Source organism: Trachypithecus francoisi, unplaced genomic scaffold (genome assembly GCF_009764315.1).
Source record: "Trachypithecus francoisi isolate TF-2019V2 unplaced genomic scaffold, Tfra_2.0 Lachesis_group0, whole genome shotgun sequence".
Lineage (NCBI taxonomy): Eukaryota > Metazoa > Chordata > Mammalia > Primates > Cercopithecidae > Trachypithecus > Trachypithecus francoisi.
The window spans coordinates 72,306,115-72,330,325 of NW_022681453.1; the positions used below are offsets into that span (position 1 = coordinate 72,306,115).

The 24,211-nt window shown below is 35.8% G+C and overlaps 1 long non-coding RNA gene across 1 annotated transcript; it reads right to left on the bottom strand.

Annotated features, from left to right (window-relative positions):
• Nucleotides 1-14,068: 14,068 nt before the first annotated feature.
• On the bottom strand, nt 14,069-20,813 carry LOC117083483. Its single transcript, XR_004437103.1, has 4 exons — nt 20,724-20,813; nt 18,031-18,275; nt 17,053-17,130; nt 14,069-15,130 (listed from the first exon to the last, which is right to left on the bottom strand). It is a non-coding gene; the product is annotated as an uncharacterized LOC117083483 (long non-coding RNA).
• Nucleotides 20,814-24,211: the final 3,398 nt, after the last annotated feature.

The window sequence follows — 24,211 nt, forward strand, 5'->3', positions numbered from 1 at the left end:
ATACCTCTTTGCTAAGCAATGAATTACAGAGCCCAATATCCTGTAATTACAAACCATTTATATATCTGTTTAAATTACTGTGGATGCCACTTAGCATAATCATTTTGGTGATTAATCAACATTATGTGTGGTATGGAATGCTTCAGAGTTCACAGGTGTGCATGTTTTTCAAATGCCTGCCCTAAAATATCAACCTGCAAAGTTGCTATCATTTCATTTTCCCCAGATTTTACAAAAAACTCCTATAACCCCACATTTTTCTTTAACTACCATGGCTTTGTGTTTGCTTTGAAGAAATTTAGGAATATTACATCCAGGTTTGAATGATTAAAAAATCATGTTTTAATAGCGACAATTTTTAGAACTCTAACATGCACACACTTCAAGGGATTAAACCAACAATAACCTAATCTCGCCAAGGATTTGGTTGGAGAGAAGCTTCAGTGGCACATTCAGCTTCTGCCCTTCTGAGCGAGACATTTAACAGCATAGTCACGGAACATTCAAGGAATTGGGCCAAGTGCCTACCAAGGTGTTCCTTGGGCAAGGTACAGATCTTTCCTAAGGCTGTGAATGACAAGGATTTGTCCAGGACTACTGGTCTGAGCTCTTACATTTTCGGCTGCCAAAGACTTTAGTTTAATCTTCCTGGCAACAGTAAATAAGGGTCAAATCGGATTATTCTAAACCAATATGGGAATAATTTGAGAACAATAGTTGGCTGGGGAGAGAACGTCATGCAACTGACTTACAGTAAATTATACAGAGCCTTGCCTTGGAAGGAATAATTTGATCACAAAACCTGCAGGTAACAATTATTACTGATTGCAGCAGGCCCCTCTCAGCATCTCATACGGAAGCCAACTTAGGCAATAAGCTACCTGATCTTCTCTGCACATGTTCTAAATATTTGTATCTGCAGATGTTTATATTATCAGAAACATTCACTGAACATGTATTATGAGGCAAGACCTATTCTAAGTGTTTTACTTATATCAACTCAGTTGATTTTCACAATAACCCCATGAGATACCTAACTATCATTACCCCATTTCATAGATGAGGAAACTGAGCATAGAGTTTTAAAGTCACTGTCTCATGGCTACTGGTGGGAGAGCTGGCTTCTCAATCAAGGTAGCCTGGCTTCCAAGTTTGTGCTTCTAAACACCATGCTACAGAAGCCACCCATTAGAGTCTAAAGTGAGTACTGGCTGAAGTTATACTACTAATTTTAATAGTACGCTGAATCTTAACTACATTTTATCTCAGAAGTCATATTCTTCTCACCAAAGCTTTTGCACATCTCTCATTTGTGCAACGAAGAGTGTCTACAAGCTCTCAAATTTTATCACATAGTGATTTCAACATGACTTGCACTGTTGTGTGCTGTGACAGTGCAGATCAGGGAATAAAGCACTGGTAGCACAACTCATTGGTAATTTACTGTCTAGGCTCTCAGGTAATTTACTGGTAGTGTAACTTTCTACATTTGCCTCTATCAATTGGTTGTTCTTTTTGTCTTGTTCTTCTTTTCCTTCTTTTTCCTCTTGCTTTTTTTTTTTTTTAAAGATTTTTTAAAAAAGAACACCATTGGCCTTATGCTTGGTACAAACTAGACAGATGAACTCCAGGTATTAGGAATTTTATTCCCCAGACTTCAAGAGGTATAAATCCTAACCTGGAAATAACAAACTGTTTTACTAAGACTGAAAGGAGAGGTAAATTGTGAGGGTGGAGGCACTAGAAAGAAAAGTTTAAAAAATAAAGACATTCATTAACACTAGAAAAATGAAAATATTCTTTTTCCAAATGAATTTGCTCTTACAGGTCCGCTTTTGGCAAGTGTATTAATAAAGCATGTTTGATTTCAGAAATGTAAACATCTTTACTGAGTCACAGTAGACTAGCTTTATTTAAGGCAGGAGTGGCTAGTACAGAGGTATGCTCATAAAAGCAGAGGAATAAGCAATTTTGAAAGGAATTTAGTTATTTGAAAAGTGGAGATTTGGGAAGCATGGGAAATTTGAAAAGAGACATTGGAGTTATTTTGTTATTATTGAGATAGCAAGAAAGGAAAAAATTAACTGCCAACAGGCAAGTAGATTACAAATATCTAAAAGCAGAGGGAAGCTTCTTTCAGGTCAGACAGGGCCTAGAAAATAGACTTGACAAATTTCTCAAAAGATTTGCTGAGAAGCTCTTGAAATCACTTTGAAGTTTGAGGTGTATAGATATAGCCATACAAATTCATTCATTTATTCACATGAACAAAGTTACTGAGAATTAATACTACATAAGATATGATGCCAGGCCCAGCACCTTCCCTCCAAAGATCAGAGTTCAGTAAGAGCAAAAGGCTTGTCTTTACCTGGCAGTGTCCTAAAATTGTTATATTAGAATCAACACACACACACACACACACACACACACACACGCGCGCGCAAATGCCAATGGATTATTGCAGAGGGAGAGGTAAAAGATCGTTGGGAAGTAATTAATGTAGAGGTAATTTTAAATGGAGCCTAAGCATGTATAAGTTTACAGGGAGAAAAGAAAAATCTGATGCAACCTCCTGAAGATGAGTTGTAATCCTATGAATATATACAGGATCAACAGTGCCTATTGCTGCTTCTTTTCTGTTAATGAACGTGTAATCATTTAAGACATTTTCTGATGATGTATACTGAATCGGGCCCTGCATAGGCTTCTCAGGATACCAAGAAGAAGATGCTGTCTGCTTTAAAGGGTTTTGAGCATAGTTAGGGTGGAATAATAGGCTACTAAATGGGTGATTTGCGATCCAACCAGGCATTTCTGATAAAAGTGGTCAAAGCATAGTGAGAGTATAAACTCTGCCTGGAGTTGACATCAGAACATGGGTTAAATTGATGAGGGGATGTTTGGCAGGCAAAGGAAAATCATGAGGAAAGACTTGGAGTTTTGTTTTGTAAACTGTAATTCCATGCAGATCCCACAACCCACACTCAACTCGTGTTGTTGGTTGTCTTTTCATGGGATAGATCCCAACATTGAAGGTCTGTGAAAAGAAATTGTGTCTGTTACTCCTATCCTGTATTGATTTCTTTTGCCCTAAATTAGAAAGTAGCACTCCATCTAATAAGTCTATAATTAGAATCTTCATCTGTTAGCAGAATTATATTCCATTGTACCTCTCATTAAACTAAATTTTATGTTATTTAAGACAATAATTGTAAAGTAAACACAAGACATCCTATGTTATGTACTCCATCTTTTTAGCTCAGTCCTGAAGTTTGCTTTGCCTCTATTCTTTGAGCTATCAGCCTGCATTTGAGTTTCTGTGTCTGTGTGTGTGAGAGAGAGAGAGAGAGAGAGAGAAAGAGTGTGTGAGCAAGAAAGAAAGATTCCGCATTGTGTATTTTTATATTTCAAAAAAATTATAGAAAATTTTAAACGTATACAAAAGTAGATAGAATGGTATAATGAATTCCATGTATTCATCACCTAATCTCAGCAATGTTCAATTCATGAGTCATTTTGTTTTATCTATATTCCAACTCCATTTCTCCTTCAATACTTTTGAAATAAATATCAGGCATTGAATCATTTCATCTGAAAATATTTCAGAATATTTCTCTGAAAGATGGGGTGTTTTAAAACATAACCAAAATACCATTGTCCTCCAAAAATGATCAACAATTCTTTAATACCAAATATTCAGTCAGTATTCACATTTCTGTAATTCATAAATAGGTAGGTAGGTAGGTAGGTAGGTAGGTAGGTAGATATGGATATAGATATTACACGGTGTTTTCTGTCTGAGCCAAATTCTCAATAATCTCAAGTTCTGTTGTGATTGGTTAACAATATCTCCTGATTGTACTTTCTTTTTTTTATTATTATAAATTTAAATTATGTCATGGGTTTAGAAGGAATCAGTATACTTTAATCAGTAGCACAGGCCAACACACTATAGCCAATGAATCAAATACATATTGCAACCTGCTTATGTAATAAAGTTTTATTGAAATATGTGCAAGCTCATTAGTTTACATGTTACCTGTGGTTGCTGTCATGCTCCACCTTGGTGTTGAGAAGTTGTGATGAAGATTGTATGGCTCAAAAAGCTGAAGACATTTAGTATCTGGCTCTTTACAGAAACTCTTTGCTGGTTCCTGCTCTGTAGGTCTCGACCGTCCCCTTCAATTCATCTTTATCTCATTTGAAATGCAAAATTATAAGTGTCATATATACGTTGTATATCAAGTCTATCTGTAGAATGAATGAAACCCCCTTCCTTTTTTAAATAAAATAAAATGGCATCCTCCAAATTCCAAACTCCAAACTCTTTTGGAAAGATGTAGATGACAAGCAGGTATAAGAAAGAGAATGGAGACTGGTTGGCTCAGGTTTCACAAAGTAGAAGTAACTTGCAAAGATCATTATCTCAGATCTGCAACTTCCTATGTCTTTGGCTTTTTCACTGTACTCAAAGATGATCAAGCTGGAGAACTAGCTCATATCTAACTCAACTTCTTGCCAGCAAGATGATCTACAATAACACTGAGAAGATTTTAACATGTAATTAGAATTGAAGTGCATTTCTAGTACTGCTCTAAATGCTTTACACATATTAATTAATTCTCATGCACACTGTTATTAACTCTACAGATGTGGAAACTTCTAATAACTAACTACTGAATATAATAAAAAGAAAAACACGGATGCTAAGGCATAGAAAACTTAGTGGAAGTCCCAGGCGGACCAAAAATTTATGTCAGCTTACCATTGCATTCTCACCACTGGTAGAAAATTTACATGGGGATCCAGTTATTTTGATTAAGAAGCTGCCAGATGAACGTGGAGCAAAAGGGATATAATTTAAGTAGATTTTCTTGATCATGGAGTAAATCAAGACATAACGGGATAATCTACAATCAATTCCATCAATAAACATAAATGTGCCAACTGGAGATCCAAGTTTGCCCATCAAAGAACACTCTAGTCTGGGTTATGCTGAAACTACACTGACATCATTTCCTTACCCCTTGGCTCCCTTTATAAACCCATGCCAATGATTTTCCTCTTTCTTCAAACTGAGTAAAATAAAATGATTGAGATTCAAGTTGCATTTTCTAGTCTTCCTCTTCCTGTAGGCTTTTGCTCACGCCATTTTACTTAAACCTGGGTATTTCCAAATCTGCTTAGCTTCATGTTTTACAAAATCTCTCTGGCACTTCAGCAGATGACTAGTATCTTGCTGTCTGTGTTTCTCCTTGCTTATTTCACTCTCAGTGGATAAACTATTTTCCATATTCTTTACAGGCACTTGACATTATCTCTACCTACCCACTAAACTTTTGTGAAGATCAATGGTGTCAGAATGATTTTTAAAGATAATTTATTTAACTTTTGAGTCCATAATATTGCATACCAGCATAGCCAGAATTGAGTTTTTTTTTTTTTTAACCTACTCCAGAAGAAAGAACAAAAGTTACTTTAAAAGGTCATAGTTACTCTGAAGTCTCAGTGCCAAATTTCAAGACAGAACAGATCAAGGATGCAGAAAGACCACTTGTTTCACCAGTGTTGCTGGGCACCTGATAGAGAAGATTTCCATCTCCATGTCTATCAAATCTCCCAGTCTTCAGCAGGTGTAGCTGACAATGAAAACCAGGGGGCTGTGCTAGCACCATGTGGCCACCCATATGGATACAAGCAACATTGTATAATCATTTCTGCTTTTCTATTTTACTTTTTTTCTAGACATGAAATGGTAATCCAGAAGGGGAATATGAGAAGTGAGCTTAGGAATTCAGCCTTAATAGTAGGGTCAAATGACTACAATAAAAATCAGTCAGTGAGAAATTAAATATGGTACTTATTAGTAAGAAGCATTTTAGGAAGACTTAAGTTATATGCCGTAACATGCAGTAAAGTGACATATTCTCCCACCTCAATTGCTATCCATGGATATAGTGCCTTACTGTATTGTGAAAATGATGTCTGGGTTATAATGAAAAAAAATAAGTTTCCATGTTTAAGTCTATGTGGGATAGAGGGGAAAAAAAAGTCGAAGGAAGTAAAATAAGCATGAGACTGAGAGCAGAAAATAAGAGTGAGAATGGTCCAAACATGAGAATACAAGGTCCGTGTATTCACAGGAATCTTGGAAAACATCAGTGGAACTTTCCACACATGATAGGATGGTTTCTGAGCTAATCTTATTTAGATTGCAAATTTAATACTGTGTTATAAATAGAACAATACTCCATGAAAATTAGGCAGTCGTTTACCAAAGTAAACAGGAGGACTTTTAATTTGGATGTTGAAGAAAATAATCTTTTATGAACTTATGTGGACATCCCGGATACTCCTCTGTATTCCCCACCTTGTTCTTGACCTCTGTCTTTGTGTATTGGGATGGATTGATTCCATATATGGTTTTTTTTTTAATGACATAAATAAAACTTTACCATTGTGCCTTCATATGCTCAAAGCTCACTTTTAGTAGAAATGTTTTCTATTGATTCTTATGGACACTTGCACCCTCCAATATTTTGCAAAATGTTGATTGCATTACTTAATATTCCTAAGAATGCCTGATTTTTTTAGCTTTTCCCTAAAGATCGCTAGCAATCTTTGTCTTGACTTTCTATAGTTCTACCTTGCTGCAAAAACAAAAGCAGAACAACAACAACAAAAAACCTTCATTTCTTAATTAGAGTGCAAAATATGTACGAATCGTACCATTGTTCCCTCTGATCCACCCCCATAGAATAGAAGTGTGAATGCCATGATGCTTCCTGTGTTAAATCTTTAAGTGCCATTCCTCCAACAAAGGTTAGTGATTTATCATTTTATGCTCAATTTTGAGTTTTATTTTCACTTTAGCTACTGGGTATTTGGTGCTTTTTGAGAACAGCTTTGTATGGGGAAAAAAAAGATGATCACAGCTTTCAGTTATTTCTAAAATGTTCTTACCCATTTATTGTATAGATGTCAGATGCTATAATAAAATTTCTATTTTCACAGTTGCAACAGAAATGGCCACTTCCTTTTACTCAGACTTTTTAAAAAACCATATTAAGGTGAGTGGGGTATGTGTCTCATTATGTGTGGGTTTGATTATCCAATTCCTAATAAAGCACAGTTATGTGAGTAAAATGCTGAGTTTTTTAGTGTATCAGGATGAGAGTGCCAGGATACAAAGGGAGAGCAGGGTGTGAGGCTGCATGGAAGTTTCTACATCATGTTTTCTTGAAGTGGTGAGCTGGAGGAAAAGAAACTGTTGCCTGTTGCCTTAACTACCAGCATTACTTATGACCTTCACTGAGTGTCTTTGCATTTTTTAGCAACATTGCTGAGTAGGAGGAAGGCCTGGAATGGGAAGCATATTCTTGGAGACTATTGTGCATAGCCTAAATAACTATCATAATGCATAAGTGTGAAAAAAAACACAAAGCTGCCTAATTGTAAGACTTGAATTGAAAGAGAAATCTGGTGGCATCAAGTGGGGCCTTTGGTTGTAGGGTTGTTGAAAAGGTTTTGTGTAGAAAGTGCTGATTGGCATGATTATGGGTCCAGAAACCAAGCTGCCAGCTGTGGCTGTGTATCTGTGGTGATGCTACCATCTTACCTGGACTCTCAGAAAAGGGAACGAGTGGATGCTAGGAACTGGAAAGTACACTCAGTTTCACAGTCATTGAAGAGGAATACGGAAATATCGGAAATATCTAGGCCAATGAAACAGTGGCTGAAACACTGGCCCCTGTGGCTCCGTAGAGTCCTGCTGCTTTACCTTTCCATGTCCCATAGCACTGAAGTAGTTGATGAACAAGTAATGAGCTCTCCTGACTAGATGGGCTTGGTCTGACTCTGGCCAATTGCAGGTAGCAAGCCAGTTCTCTCTCTCTCTCCTTCTCCTTCTCCTTCTCCTTCTCCTTCTCCTTCTCCTTCTCCTGAATGGCACCCAAGAATGATTTCTAAGCAAAGCTAGAGTATCTTGTGATTAGAAGTGAAGGAAGCAAACATACTAGGTAGCATTCTTGTATCGTTTTCTTTATCCAGGCAGTGGATACTTGATGTATTTACTGGAAAATTATGAGAAGATAATTACAAAAGATAACTCTACATATATTACTTATTCTAGACAGGTGTTTGTTTTAAGAACATGAATGTGCATAAAACTGTTGACTTGTTTTCTGCTTTGAAGAAGAAATCATACTCATACGATGTTGCAGTTTCCACATGTATGCACAGAGATGTTTTCACTATTGGGGTGGATACACAGGCAAATGGGCACATTGCATTGAACAAGGATCTGAATTTGGAAGAAATAAGTGCAATAGAAACGTGACAGAGGAACTAAGTTTCACACATGAGGGGACACACAAAGTTACAAGATCCTTCTGACCTGACTAAAACAAGTTTTCTTCTGAGTGAAATATAGGCTTGAAAATTTTTGTTATCTGTAGACCTTGAAGGGTTAAATACTTTCTTATAGTACTAAATTCACTGTTTTGGTTATTTTTAATAACCGCCAATTTTTTGGGAGGGTTCATGGTTTTTGGTGAAGAAGCTGACGGTCAATTTGATGCAGGGTCCCTTCTTGTACTCATTTATTCAAAAAGTAACTATTTGTAATAGAAAGAGGATTATAAAATTATTATTAAATCAGACATGAGCCCTACCTTCTTGGAGTGCAGAGACTAGTGAAAGAGATTGACATTAAGTATAGCAACATGTAAGATAAATAATTATCAATTATATTATATGAATTGTGCAAAGTATCCATTTGTATCAGTTGCACAATAACACAAATTTTTAAGCTGCTACAGAAAACCTCCAACAATTCTTTTTTAGAGCAAACAGTGGATATGTGTGGCATTAACTGCTTATTCTTGTTCAATATCTATTCTCCCCTTCTTTCTTAGTAATAGCACATGGCTGCACAGATTTTTTAAAATACATTTTCAAACTTCCCTTTGCAGAAATGTATGACCCAATGACTAAGTCCTGGCTAATAGAATGTGGGCAGGAAAGTCATGTTCAAATTTTGGGCTGTTTCTTAAGAAGAAGAGACGTGTTCTTTCCTTCTTCCTCCTCTTACCTCCTAGCTAGAATGTATTCATATGGTAGGGATTTGGGCTATGATGGGGAAGTCACATGTTGAGGATGACAGAATAACAAGATCCGGGGCCACCAAATCACCATCCCATACTGAAATCATCAACCTGGACTTTTCTATGAGAGAGAAATACTATTTCATGTTGTTCACATAACTGTATTTTTTAACTTCTTTATTGTATCAGCCTTACTTCCATCCTGACTAATATGATGTATTCTCTTGCTGGCATACTGCTATCAGTTTTCAGTTGAAAAAGGTAACCATGGCAAAAAAAAAAAAAAAAAAAAAAATGACAGGGGCATTTTGGGGGGGCATTTTCCCCAGTAAAACATGACTAGAATATTCTCACATTTCTAAATTGATATTCCTCAGCAAAATTTTAACCAGGTATTCAGTAATATGCACAAAATCTATGGGATTTCATGTATACAATGTTCAGGAAAAAAGCAAAACAAATTTTGCTTTTGTGTTACAAATCATTATAGATGAAGCTAACACCAAAAATCAGCTCAATCTTCTGACGATCCTGAGGAGCCTGGAGTCATATAGCACTGGAAGAAGGGCTGAGGAATCAGGCGGGTAAGGGGTGGATGATAGCTAACTGAATTTAGTCCTTATTTTCATCTGGTTGTTTAAGACTGTGAATTGGTGAAATTATAAGTAAGTTATAACATCCAGGAATTAAAATAAATCTCAGAAACTACCTCTACTTTGTATAAAAATGTTTCATCTCTTTCATCCCATTCTTGAGAGAATTAACCTCACTGGATAAACCTAGAAGCTCTAAGTCAATTTCATCTTCATAAAAAATTACATTCTAGGACTGCACATCCTGCATATGTACCCCAGAACTTAAAATAAAAGTTGAAAAGTAAAAAATAAAGAATAAATGCTAATTTTCTTTTACTTTTTTAAAAGGGCATTTTATTAAAATATGTTCCAAATGAACTGCTTTCAGAAATGCTCAATTGTGTTTTTACACTAAATATTTAAGGAGAAATAGTTTGGGGATAGGAGAAGATATCTCAGAAAATTGGCATACATTTGACAAATTAGTTTGAATCATATTCTGTATCACAAATAATGGATCAAGTTTCACACTTGCTATGTATGTCTTTTTTCATCTAAAGTCCTCATGATTCTATAAAATACCTGCAGATACCACAGGAGACATGTTTTCCACTAAGAAAAATAAGCTGAGTGTGAAACATGCCATATCTATCTACACCATGTGTTTATTATTTAAAAGGTTTTATAAAGTTAATTGAGAAAATAGATTAACAACATGATTTTTATTGCTGATTTCTGAACACCTCAGTCTCACAACCCTAGGAAGATTTGTACCCATATCATAAGAGATGGCAACCTTAAATTTTATGTGTAAACTTTTTGTGAATTTAATGCACTTTCTCTCATATCCTTGTCATCTTTAATCACTGATGGTCAAGTCCTCATGTCATCTGCTCTCTCCATTACTTTCATTCCTATTCTGATGATGTAATTCTTCTCACCGAATCTATCTTACTATCCCCCTCAACTTTTTCCTCTATGTATTCTGGAATGTCTGACCAATGATAATTTAATTCTCATGCATCCTCAACTCCTTCTATCCAGAGTTTATCAAAATTGAAGGCTGATTAACTCCCAAGGATAATGCTTACTCAGGAAGACCTTCAAGAAGTGGAAAATGATCAATGATCATTTTCCCAGTATATTAAGGCTACCTCTCATCACCATGGCTTATTCTAGACCAATGTTCTTCTACTCTCTTAAACAATACAAAACAAGTCTTTTTTCCAGTCTCATGTCATCCATCTATTTTCTGCCATTCTTTTTCTCTATCCTTCTAGTTAGTTTATTTTTCACTGTTCCACCCTAAATCCTGTCATCATTCTACATAATTTCAGGTCACATGGACTGACCTGCACATTGTTCTTAGAATACTTTGGTTTCTTTGACACCTATAAGTTTCAACTGAACTTTAGTTATCAGTACTTATATTAGTAATGGAGTATATTCTGTCATCTCTTAAAATGTTTATTACATTAAACTCAAGATTTCACATTCTAACCACATCCACGATTGAAATCCTTCATGTTTCTTATTCTCCCACTCCTAGCACATTATTTTTGGTCTCATTTTACCTACTGGTACCTTAATTTCTCCATTTCTCTCTATACCTCTCATATTTTCAGGAAAGGAGTGAGGAATTAAGAATTGTAGTGTAATCATAGTAAGCCTGAGAAATTGTTGGTAAAAATCCAAGGAAAGATATACATAGACAGTTCAGAGTTCACAGGATAAATCTGGGCTAGAGACATAATTTGTGAATATTCAGCACAGGGATGCCATTTAAAGACATAAGTCTGGATTAGATCAACAGGAAGAAGTTGATAGAAAAGATGGGTTTGGAAGGAATATTGAAATACTTCAATATGTATAAGTTTGGTGGAGGAAACGTCAGCAAGGCAGTCTGAAAAAAAATGAATAGTGGGCTGGGAAGAAACCAGAGGGGTATGCATTATCATGGAAGTTGAGCAAAGAGAGTGTTTCAAGAAGAATACGATGTGTAGTGTGGAATGCCTTCTGTGATAGAATTAGGCAACATGGAAACCATTAGTAAAAAAACCATTTTGGTAAAATGTAAAGCTGGAAACCAGATTGGAGTGAGAAAAACAGTGAATAAAAGGTGAGGAATCTGAGCTGTGATAGAGAACAAGAAAATAGTGAAGGAGATGGTACATAAGGGGAGGTTTTGTTTATTTGCTTTATGCTTTTCTTTTTCTTAAAAGATGGGATATACAAAGTATGTTTCAATATGTATATATTTAAATGTTTTCGTGGAATGTGAATAATCTAGTGGTGAAAGAAAGATTTATCATGCAGTAGAGAGAGGAAAAACAAAAGAGCAAAGTTGTTGAGAAATCATTTTAGGATGAAACTCCCCAGTACACAGGTAGAGAGGTTTTGGCTTTTCTGGGAGAAGGCAAGTTTCTACACTGAATTACGAGGGCCAGAAATGCAAATTGTTTTTTCCAAATTGCTACTGAGAATAAAGAAGAATTCACTCTAATGGGGAATCTTAGAACAAAGTATAAGGCAGGTATCAACTTGGAGGGATGAGAAAAGTGGTAATGTGAGTTTGGAGAAAAGTAATATAAACAATAAATTCAGAGGGAGAAAGAAAAATTGTTGAAGGTGTACAATTTTGGCATTAATCAGGGTCCACATGAGCTTATGACTGTGAATTGAAGTGATACCAATCATGCTGATGTATGTTTTTCTCTACACCTCCTCCTGCCCCCAGCACTATTTAGCTACTTCTACATAGGCAAGGCAAGGGAGTAGAGGGCATAGTGAAGCAAGCACAATGAAGGGGACGAGAGGAAGGGATTTGTGGGTGATTATAATTATGGCCTGTGGAAGTAAAGGCAGATGACTCGCATAGCTAGACATAACACTCACCTTATCCTCTTCCCATTTGAATATTCTTTTTATTTGCAGTTTTAGTCTGGCACTCTTTCTTACTGTTTTAGGAATCTTCTTATGATTTTAAGACTTACTTCTTCAACACAGCAAACTTCCTCGAGGAAAGGATATCACATCCTATTTCACTTTTGTTTCATCCTAAGAATAGGCATACTGAAGGTGCTCAATAAAGTATACTAAAGCAGTGAATTGGGGGTGGTTATGGGATCTGAACTCCTTCAGAAGTTTTACATTGAAATTATTATCCTACTGCCAGAAACTTATCCCAAGAAATATTTGTTTAGTGTGAGTATTTACAGATACAGTACAGTAATTTTAGTGGGATTTTAATTTAGGCTTCATGTAGTATTCCCAATCCTTCTGTTAATTGCACTGATTACATCCTCTGGCTGATTACACAGAAAATTGCTATCCATGCCTCAGGTCAGGCAATGAGAAAGTTGTGGGTTGAGTTGTGAGGGAGGATAAATCGGTGTAAATTGAAGTAACAAGCAACTGAAAATAAAGGCAGGGGATGTTTGGAGAGAGTGTGCTGATTAGTTACCATGCTGAGCATTTTGCCTTCAACAAAATCTAACTCTGTGGGCAGACTGAAAGACTAAACTGCTGACTTATTGTGATATCACATTGGCCCTTGAAGTAAAGTTACCAACTCTCTAAATTTTATTTTATTTTATTTTTACTTTAGCTAAGGAACACACCTAGAAATTTATCCATAAAGAGTGTTTCTCTCTGCAGTAGCTAGTCTCGACTTATTGTTTAAATTGTCAAAGTGTGAGTCACTTTACTTTAATCTGACCTTGCATGTACAGTGGAATCTTCTATGTGCCAAGTAGCAGTACAGTGTCATCCTTAAGACTTTGGGGTTTAGAGCAAGTCCCATTTACTCTTGAGTTTTAACTTATTTGAGTATTATCTTGAGTTTTGAGTGTTATCTTATCACTAGGAAGGAGAAAGCTGGAAGGAGAGATAAGAAACCAATAGTCAAAACAAGGGTTTTTGTAGGTCTGGTATGTTCTTCCAAATATAAGAGCCTTGCATAAAGTCTGTAAATGGAAGAATGAAAAAAAGAGAAGGTGGATCATTTAAGCATATCTTATCGAGCTGATGGCATATACTGAAAGTCTCTTTCAAGCCATGTATTTCTGTTTTGGGCTCTGTTCTATTTGGTACTTTTAGCGGTGACTTGGATAACAAAGCACAGGGCCTGCTTATCAAATTTTCAAAAGTCTAATTTGTGAGGGATATCGGATACTCTGAATAACAAAGTAAAAATTCAAGACTGTCAGCTTAAAAAGTGAGCTAAAGGTAACAAGCTGAAAATCAATGGGAATAAATGTGAAGTCCCACACTTAGATTAAAACATCCATTGCACAAGACAGGTTGGGGGAAATGGAACTTAATTGCAGTTTATGTAAAAACAAGCATTGATCGTGGGCACAATTTATGACAGAAAGCAAAGAGATCTTATACTTGAGTTAATAGAAATATAGCCTCCAGATGGTCGGAGGTAAAAATCCAAATGTACTCTGTACTGATTAGATTACATCTGGAGTCTTGTATTTAGCGTTAGCCAATATATTTTCAAAGAGTCATTGAAAACTAGATGGTAATCAGGTGGTAGAAACATTTGTACACCACCACAGAACCTGATTAAGCTGGGGGAAGAAGAGCTAGTTCGTGAGTACACAATAGTCATCATTTTATTTGAAGGTTTTCCACATGGAAGTAAAATTAAACCTGTCTCCAAAGGCCAAAACTTTCTTCATAAATTACACTTAAATTTGGGGCCAATTTTAAGGAACTGTTTTCCAGCAATTAAATCTACTCAAGGATTAAAGCTGTTTTGCTAAACAGGAAACATCCTGACAGAACAGAGGCCAGAAAAGAGTCCGGCAAGAAGGACATAAAGCAAACACTGGCATTCATTGAGAGTTTGGCCGGTATGTAGATGATCTCTAAGGTCCCTTTTAACCCTGTGGCTCTACAAGAGGGAACTGGATTTTGAAAGCTGAATCTTTATAGTGAAAACGTGTTCCTTAGTGTTAGCTGTCCAGGCTGATGAGTCGTGCACATAGGCAGCGTTTTCTTTTGATTAACTCATCCTTGTCTGATGGACAGGTGTTGTTTCCAGTGAAGCTGGCTCAGCTTTCTTTGTTTTAGTTACTTTGAAGCAGAAGGATTAATCCCCTCTGGAGATATTTGCTTGTTTTTGCTGTCAGAGCAGTCGCACTTTTCCCTTTGTATCTCTTAGCTTGTTTTTTGAAGTTTAGCTTCACAGAGAAATAGGCCTCATGTTTCCTTGGTGATTCACTGAGTCTAGATAGTCCCTCCTCCGCCTCCCCAAACTGCCACTGATGGTTTCTTCATCCTGGTTTGCATTTTGGCCACCACAAAGAAGGATAAAACAGCGGCCACTATTTGGGCCAAAACTTAACAATTTCTTGCAAAAAGTATCTCTCAGAAGTCAAAACAGACACAGGCCAAAGCCATTTCTTTCATCTTTTCCCCCACCTTTATTTGAGGTGCCTTCTGTATGAGAAAATAAAGAAATGTTAACATAAGTTTATATTTTAGAAATCAATGCTTTCATCAGAAATAAATAGAGAAACTCTATATTAACCCACTTTGTAAAAGCATTAATGGTTTACACGTAAGGCCTTTGCCATTTTTGAGTCATGGCAAATTGCCCCTTCTGGCCTTTCTTCCACAGGGCACTTTTTTCAAAATAGGATTATTGTAAGGGCATGAACTAAGTAACACATTTGTAAAAGTTGAACTTGAATTAAATGGAGTAAAATATTATAAAATATCAATGTAAATAAAACTGCAAATACATATGTCGGCTTTATTACCTAAATGCATTTTGTTAATGCCATATGAAATGGATAATTTAAATCAAATGTAAATTTTTCCTGGAAAGTGTCTGGCTCAAGAGAATCAGAACATAAGGCACAGACTAAGAAAAAAATTTGCAAAAGATACATCTGATAAAGGACTATATCAAAATTATGCAAAGAACACTTAAAATTCAACAATAAGAAAACAAACTCGATTTTACAATGGGCCAAATAACTGACACCTTACCAAGGAAAATATACATATGGCAAATAAGCATATGAAAATTTCCACATAGTATGTCATCAAGGAAATGCACATTAAAATAACAGTGAAATACCACTACACATATACTAAAATTTCTAAAATCCTGAATACAGGTAATACCAAATATTGGCGAGGATGTGAAGCAATAGGAACTTTCATTTACTGTTAGTGGGAATGCCAAATGATATAGCCATTTTGGAAGACAGTTTGGTATTTTCTTACAAAACTAAATGTAATCTTACGTATTATCCATCAGTTCTACTCCTTGCTATATACCCAAAGGAATAAAAAGCATATCTACACAATAACCAGCCTACAAATGTTTATAGCAGCTTCATTCATAATTGCCAAACATTAGAAGCAACCAAGATGTTCAGTTGGTGAATGGATAAATCAATTGTGGTACATACAAAGAAATATTATTCAATGTTAAAAAGAAATGAGCTATCAAGCCATGAAAATGCATGGAGAAATCTTAAATGCATATTACTAGTGAAAGAAGCCAATCTGAAAAAAACTATATGCTGTATCATTCTGACTATTGACATTCTGGAAAAGGCAAAACTATGGAAATAGTAAAAAGATCAGTGGTTGTCAAGGGTTTGGGAAGAAGCATGAATATGCAGAACACAGAGGATTTATAGGGCAGTGAAAATCCTCTGTACAATACTATAGTGGTATGTACATGTCATATATGTCATTTTTCAAAACCCATAGAATACACAAAACCAAGAGTGAACCCTAATGCAAACTATGGACTTTGTGTGACTATATGTCAACGCAGGTTCATCAATTGTAACAGAATGTACCATTCCAGTGGGGCCCATTGACAAGGGGGGAAACTATGCCCTTGTGGAGGGAGGGGCCATATGAGAAATCAGTGTATCTTCCTCTTAATTTTGCTGTGAACCTAAAAATTAAATCTTTTAAAAATAGTATGTGGCTAGTATGTAGGCATTTTTCACTGCTATGTCATATAGTTGGAATAAAAATACCCTACAGGTCTTGCTATTTGAAATGTAGTCCATGGACCAGCTTCATCAACATCATCTGGAGATGTTTTAGAAGTTCAGATTCTCAGGCTCTACCCCAGGTTTAGTATATAAAACTGTACTTTAACAAGATCCCCAGTGATTTATATACACATTAATGATCTTGAACTCCTGACCTCAGGTGATAAGCCCACCTCGACCCCCCAAAGTGCTGGGATTACAGCCCTGAGCCACCATGCTTGGCATAGTCTGGCTTCTTAGCTAGAACACATAAGTGTTCCAGGACAGTTCATCATGATTAGAAACCTTCTACAGATTTAGGCTTAAAACTCTAGTTAGAAACAACAGTGTTCATACCTGGTTTATCAGCCATGTAGATCTCTATTAAATACTTAGCATAATGATAGGTGGTTGAAGGGATCAGGAGCCTGGAACCTGGCAACAAAGCACAAATAACATCTCTCAGCAGACTTGAGCTCCATTATCTTAAGAATTTGATTCAGGTTATATGATAAATATCCTTGTAAGGGGTGTTATATTATGTTAAGTGGGTTTCAACATCTTGCGTTAGTGAATGACCTTAGGGCTGCTGTTAACAGGTAGGGAGTGGCAGCATGGTGTTAATACAGCACCCAAGAAAAGGTGCTTAACCGGAGAATTTAAGAAGGAATTATTTTTCTCACTGGGTCATCTATAGATTTTTGCCCTGATTACAGTTTGTGTCTAATCTGCTTCAGGAAAGAGCAAGGTAACAGTTACAACGAGGTGGACTGCTAATTAAAACATAGCCTTAACATCATTATCCATATTGTGAGTGATTACAGTTTACATTGTATTAAAATTTTAAAATCGAGAATAAGAAGAAAGGGGTTATGAACTCAGGGTTAGAGATATTTTTGTGTGTGTTTTAGAAGTAATCTTTAGCTTTTTCTTATTTAAAATGAACTCATAATGAAACACAGTCAATTTGAAAATTTGATGGTGTAATGCATGTAGAAGCACTTGGTAAACTGAAAAAGACAGCTCAAATATTATATGTCTACATACAAACGGATACTATTTATTCTCTCGCCATTCTCTCAATGCAGGTCAACCCTGATTGTAACCTAAAAGCATGAGATGCAACTCTTTCTCTCTAGGCTTAATTTTGTTATTTATCAAAATTTACAATTGATGAGAAAACGTCCCCCTCCCTTACCCAACTTAGTGTATCGCTCTCCTTTCTTCAATTCTGTCCTCTTGGTCTGCTTATTTCCCAGACCATTCTAAAAAGTTCCCTGTCTTCCTTTGGCATTTATATTTTTCAAATGCTTGCAGACAGTTTTCATACGCCACCTCAGTTGTTGCTTTGCCAAGCTATACAGATTTAGTCCTTTTCATCTTTCCTCATAAGTCACTGCCTCCATCTCTTTAATCATTTTTCTTGCTGTTCTCTGAATTCCATCCAATTTGTCGATATCTTTCTGGTAGAGAGGTGCCAAGAACGGAGTGTACAGTGTGGTTAAGGAGCCGTGTCCATCACTTCTCAGCCAGATGGGATGGTTGTTACTTCAGAGGACACACTGAATATATACTGGGGGCTGAGATAAAGGAAAAGGAACCAGTATATCTTGAGAAAGTAATTCTATAATTCATTGTCCCTAGGGATAAAAAAATAAGCATTTAATTAAAAGATGTGTTTCTAGTTTTGTGACTAGCAGATGCTATTTTGGTGACAAAGGCAGAAAATTGCATAATTTAATAAGATAAAACACAAGAGCATAATGCTGTAAATCAGACCCTTTCTCACATTTAGAGAAACAATTGTAAACTATGAACAATATTATCTTGAAAATGCTTTTAGTTATTTTATTCAGTATGAAAGCAGACAGGAAATTTGGATAAAATAATTTAAAACATTTAACATATTTCTTGTACCATGCTAATGCAGATGATAACCAATTCATAAAATGTGCCTCACAAAAAGGGATAAATTCTGTAAATTTATATTTATTTAGAGTTTCCATCAAAGTTTTTTATGTTATGTTTCAAGACTTAGGTTTAGGTTTACTTGCAGGATGAGTGACAGATTAAAGTATGAATATTTTTTATGTAGGTTTTTCACAGTTAATACTCAGAAGCAAGTATTTTCTAGTGTATTAGACTGAAGCTGAATATAGATATTTCACCAGATGCTTTATTGAAGCTGAGTTTTGTTACAGCCCTAATTTATCTTTAGTGTTTTGCTTTATGCTTATGTTTAAAGTTTTACTGTACTCATTGAACTGTGCTTGATCATTAATAATGGCAGCTATCGTTAATGAGATGCATGTCACCCTCTAGCAGGTGGTATGGTCTAATAGTCTGAGGATTGAATTATGATTCGGAAAGGAAATATTTCTTATATGGGACTACAATGTAGAATGCGAAAACTGCAAGTATCTTAAAAATGGAATAACACTTGAAATAGGAGAATGAAAAATAAACAAATCAGGTTTCCTGAATAATAATCATGCCCTCTTAGTCCCTGAACGGAGAAATCACAATTCATATATTGCTATTATAGAATCTAGCAGAAGCTTGGTCAATAAAATGTTGACATCTTTAGTTAAGATAACCCATCTGTTACTTTGTGCTGTAAGGAGGAGAAGAGAAATAGTTACTACAATGCATGTATGTTTTCTAGCATTAAAGCTGCAGAGAAAATAAATATGCATGCCCTTACTTCTTAGAACTCCAAGAACATTACTGAGATTGTGTTGGTCTATATACCACCAATACTTACACTGATGGTAATTCTTAGATATTGGCCTAGTCAGAGTACAAAGTTTAATTATAAATTCATATTTTCCCATTGATATCTTTATCTTAAAATTCAGGTTTTGAAAATGGGAAAGTAAAATCCAGAAATATAGGCACAATTAACAAAGCTATGTAATTAGATTCATAAGAATGAAAGTTTGGGTCTTAGCTTATCCAGCCATGTGACCTTGGGAAGCACTCTTTGCTAATGCAGTTTGTTAATGGAGTAATTATCTACACACTTCTAATTCCCAGGGTAGTCAGGAATATCTAAGGGGTAATAGTAAGGGAAGTGCTGTACTGAAAGGTACAATAATTCCTTATTGTTTTACATTTTGTGGTAAAGGTAATCCTGTCTCTTTACATGTCTTTCATCTTCACTCTAAGGTTTACTCCTAAAAAAATTAGCTTAGAAAAGATTCAACTCTGCAAACATATTAGTTTTGCTTATAAGTTTCAGAGTAGTGAATGGGAAAATAATTTGCATTGCATGAAAAGTAGTACTTACATTTATAATTTTCTTTCATATTTGTTTTGTACATTTAGAGTTTTAAAATTTTAGTATAGAAATAAGTGATAGAAAATTATTCTAGTCCCAGCAGAGACTCTTCTATCTCATTGTGTGGCTGTACCCTAAGTGCATGGTTAGCATCACTTTTCTGGTCACTTCCCCCAATCTATTTGGTATAAGAAGGGGTTTATACCTGCTCCTCTCCCACATCTTCATCTTGACTCTCTCTTCTGCATGGCATTTTCTCTCCTCCATCATTCTTTGTGTTGCCATGGTCCACTGAACACTTGTTGCTGGTACACCAGGGAGGTTATGGGTGGCAGACCCCTTTCAATACAACTGAGAGCTTCAAAATGGCCTTTGCAGAGAGGGAGTAGACAGAATGGAGGGCGGGTCCTCTTTCATCTTACACTTGTGGGAATTGTAATCCAAAAAATTATATGGGCTTATATACAATACCACTGAAATCTTGGGAAACTACTTTAAAATTTTAAACTTGTGGGAAATTTTTATTTGTATTCTAAGTGTTCCTTGTTTAAGAAAAATGTACCAATGGTTCGAGTTTGCTTGAGCATGACCTGTGGGTACAGCAACTTTAACACTGCTCTTTTCTTCCTTGATCTCTCCACCATTAGCAGAGGCCCTTCTTGTCTAAACCACTGTCAGACTTATCTCTACCTACATTTTAGGACACATTATTCTCTACCTACAGAAATTGATCTTATCATCTTCCTACCTCTAGCAAGATATAGCTCCATGTCTTAAGTCTAGAATAATCTGGAATCTGTTCCCAGAGGAAAAGCTGAGGGTGGACTTTGGTATCCCTTGTGTAACAGAACAATCTAGGGTGTCATAGGAACATCATTTGTGATTCCTGTGAGGTCACAAATGATTTCATCAATATGCGTCTTTTGAAGGGGGCATGTTTACTGGTTAATTGCTAAATCACATACACAGAAGCACATACACACAGATCCACATTCTGCCTGCTCAAGAAGGAAACACTAATTCTCAGAGACAGACTTTCTAAATAAGAGTTCACAAACTGGTAATCCACTAGCAAAATTAAGCTCGCATATGTATTTTGTTTGGCCCATACAGTTTTGTTTATTTTTAGAAATTGCACCAACACTATAAACGGATGCATTTGATATAAAAATCCACATTTCCAGCTTTTCTCAAAAATATTATAAGATCTAGATCCACTAGACCTATAATTCTTCTTGAGAAAACTTGGCTACGCTGAGTAGGGGCTGCCTTCTAGAGGCAGTGTGTATGATCTTCATTCGGCCATGGTATGTTACTGTCCCAACATGGAAGCCATGCTAGTTATTAGTCTTCACTGCATTGATTTTCTTATGCATAAGAAAAAAATATCCATTTCTGCTTTCAGAATCCATGATTCTGAGCTGTGGAAAATCAATTCAATGTTCTAATTTTTGGCTAAGCCTGTTTAGTGGCAGTAACTGAGTTAAAATTTGTTATATTTTCATCCATAACAAACTTGCATTTTTGGACCATAAAGTGAAAATAATAAAGAAGGAATAAAACTGTAAAAATCTACCTGATCAAAATAATTATTATTATTAACAATGGGTAAAAATGTAGAAAGACATACTTATTGGATGGATGACCATCACTGAAAAAAAAAAAGTTAACCCGCCATGTGCTAAAAGAAGAACAAAGCATATTCCATTTTTTCCAATTCAGAATGCCTTGTGTAGATTCTACATATAAGTAATCATGGACAAATTATAAATTATACAAGTGATGTTGGATTACTTGAATAAAGAGAAAACAAAATAGACTTTATGCTTTCTCAATTCTTAAGATGTAAGTTGCCTAATTGTCGTTGGGGGAGAAGGAATTAGAAAATATTAGAGATGGAATGACTCTTGCTAACATTTAACTTCTCCCATATCCCAACATTTACTAATGAAGAAACTTAAAATGTCCAAAGTAACACAATTCATCTATTGCAAGGACTAGAAAACAGGATTTTAGGTTTAGAGATAGTGCTGCCTTTGATCATTAGAAATTATTATAAATCAGCACATGGAATTGGCATTGATCTTTTATGTTCACAGTCTGCAAGATGTGCCTTTATTATTTTTCAATAAGTCTTAAGGCAGTCATTGGGCAGGGAGGATGGTCCTGCTATGGAGTAGGGAGAAACAAATCAATATAGTTTTCATTTATATAGAATGCTTCACCTCTATAGCTATTAGATCATGAGACTTTATGAACTAAGTTTAGCCACTGCTCTTTTTACCAACATAGTAGAGAGAACACAGCCCTGGTAGTGAAGGTCAACAACTCTGATTTATGAGCTGGCTCTACCTAGTATTTAATTTTAAGACTATGACCAGGAAATTTAATCTTTCTGAACCTCAGCTTCCTTATCAGTGTAGTGAAGATAATGCTACTCAGCTTGCGGACTATTCACTTCTTCATTGAAGAAGTGCATATTAAATCCCTACTATGTGCTAGGCGTTGTTCTTGGTGCTAGTGGAGAGCCAGAAACAGAAGGCAAGGTAGTTGTAAGGATTGAAAGAATCATCTGCAGTGGTTTCTTACACAAAGGGCGTGTTCAGTAATGTTCATTGTTCATTTTCTCTCTGATTCTTTTCCAAAACCACAACCTAAACAGGAGAATCTTTGCTCCTAAGTTTCAGTATAGATTGAGAAAATAAAGCATATAAATGGCTAAGAATAGGACTCTGTGAATTTTAAGTAGCCAACCAAGATCCAATTTTTGATCTTTGTGCCCTGCGTGAAAGAGGTAGGTTATGTAAAACAAGGACAAGTGCACAAGCACCTCCAATCATACACTTTCCCATGACAACATGCACAATCTATTCTTTGTCAAATGTAGAAGCAACTCCTGCAGTACTTGTATTTCAGAATTTTTCTATGGCTCTCACAGCAACATCATTGCCATTTTACTTTGTCTTTGTTTCCACCAAAAAAATTGTAAGGCAGAGTAAGATTCCCATACCTCTAAGTTTTTATACACTAGGATTGGGGGTGGACATGGGTGATTAATCAAGAAAAAATTCTCATATCTTCTTTTGATCATCATCTCTGAAAGAGAAAGGAGAAATTAAACAGAATTAGTCTGCTGTGAGGAGATCTTGAAAGCATTCAGGAAAGCTAACAAGAGAATCGCTTTTATTTCCCCTAAAGGGAATGATCTGTTGGTAATTGAGGTAAGGAGTGAAAGTAAACACTCTACTAGGCCTCTTATAGGTGTTTTCATTAATTCTTACAACACATAATCCAATAATGTGAAATATAAATAATAGAACATTGGCCAAAAAAACGCCACACAATTTAAGTATAGTTTTGAATTATGTTTATGTTACCTCTGATTAGGAAGCCCATGTTTTTCCACTGCATCATAAGTGACATTCATCATATTCCATTAGCCATTGTCATATGTGCGTGACACTGTTTGTCTGAGCTTTATTTCATTTCAATCCAAAGTATACTTTCTTTGGTGTTATGTACAGCTACTTGAATAGTGACTTCTCCCTATTATAGGATCATGGACTAATGAAAAATACATCCATTTCAGACCTGCTAATAACTGTCTGCATGGCATGGGCTGAACAAGTCACTTGATTTCTCTGGGCCTCTGTTTCCTCACTTGTAAAATGGGATGAGGTCAGACTAGGCTATCTATAATACCCACGTAGCTTAGCAAAGGCAGTTCCTCAAATGTGTGTATGTGTGTGTATTTAAATAAGTTTTTGAAACTACCTGATTGTCTACTCTTTTATAATAACACTGGAAATATATTGAATTGTCACAAAATTAGGGTTCTATCCCCTCCTGAGAGAAATATATTTGCTATTAATTCTAAAATACCCCCCTACATGCTTGTCATTGCCCCAGGCAAGTGATGGAAGAGAAAACAGGAACAGAAAACGGTGCCTGCAGTTATGCATCTCTTTTTTCAGAACATTGGTTCCTAAATTAATAGAAGGCTGCCTGTTCCCCCAGCATCTTCCGTCTCTGTCCTCCCCTCCCTTTCATCAGTAATCTTACCTCTTCTCAGCTAGCTGTTTGCTAATCCAAGGTAAATTAGTTTTGAAAAAACGTGATATTATACTTTATATTTTTATATTGTAACAGTAGCAATTAATTTTCAATTGTTTCCAGCTTGTAGCAGAAGTAAGTTTTTGTAGGGGAGAAGAAGGAGGTAATTTCAGGGAATTCAAG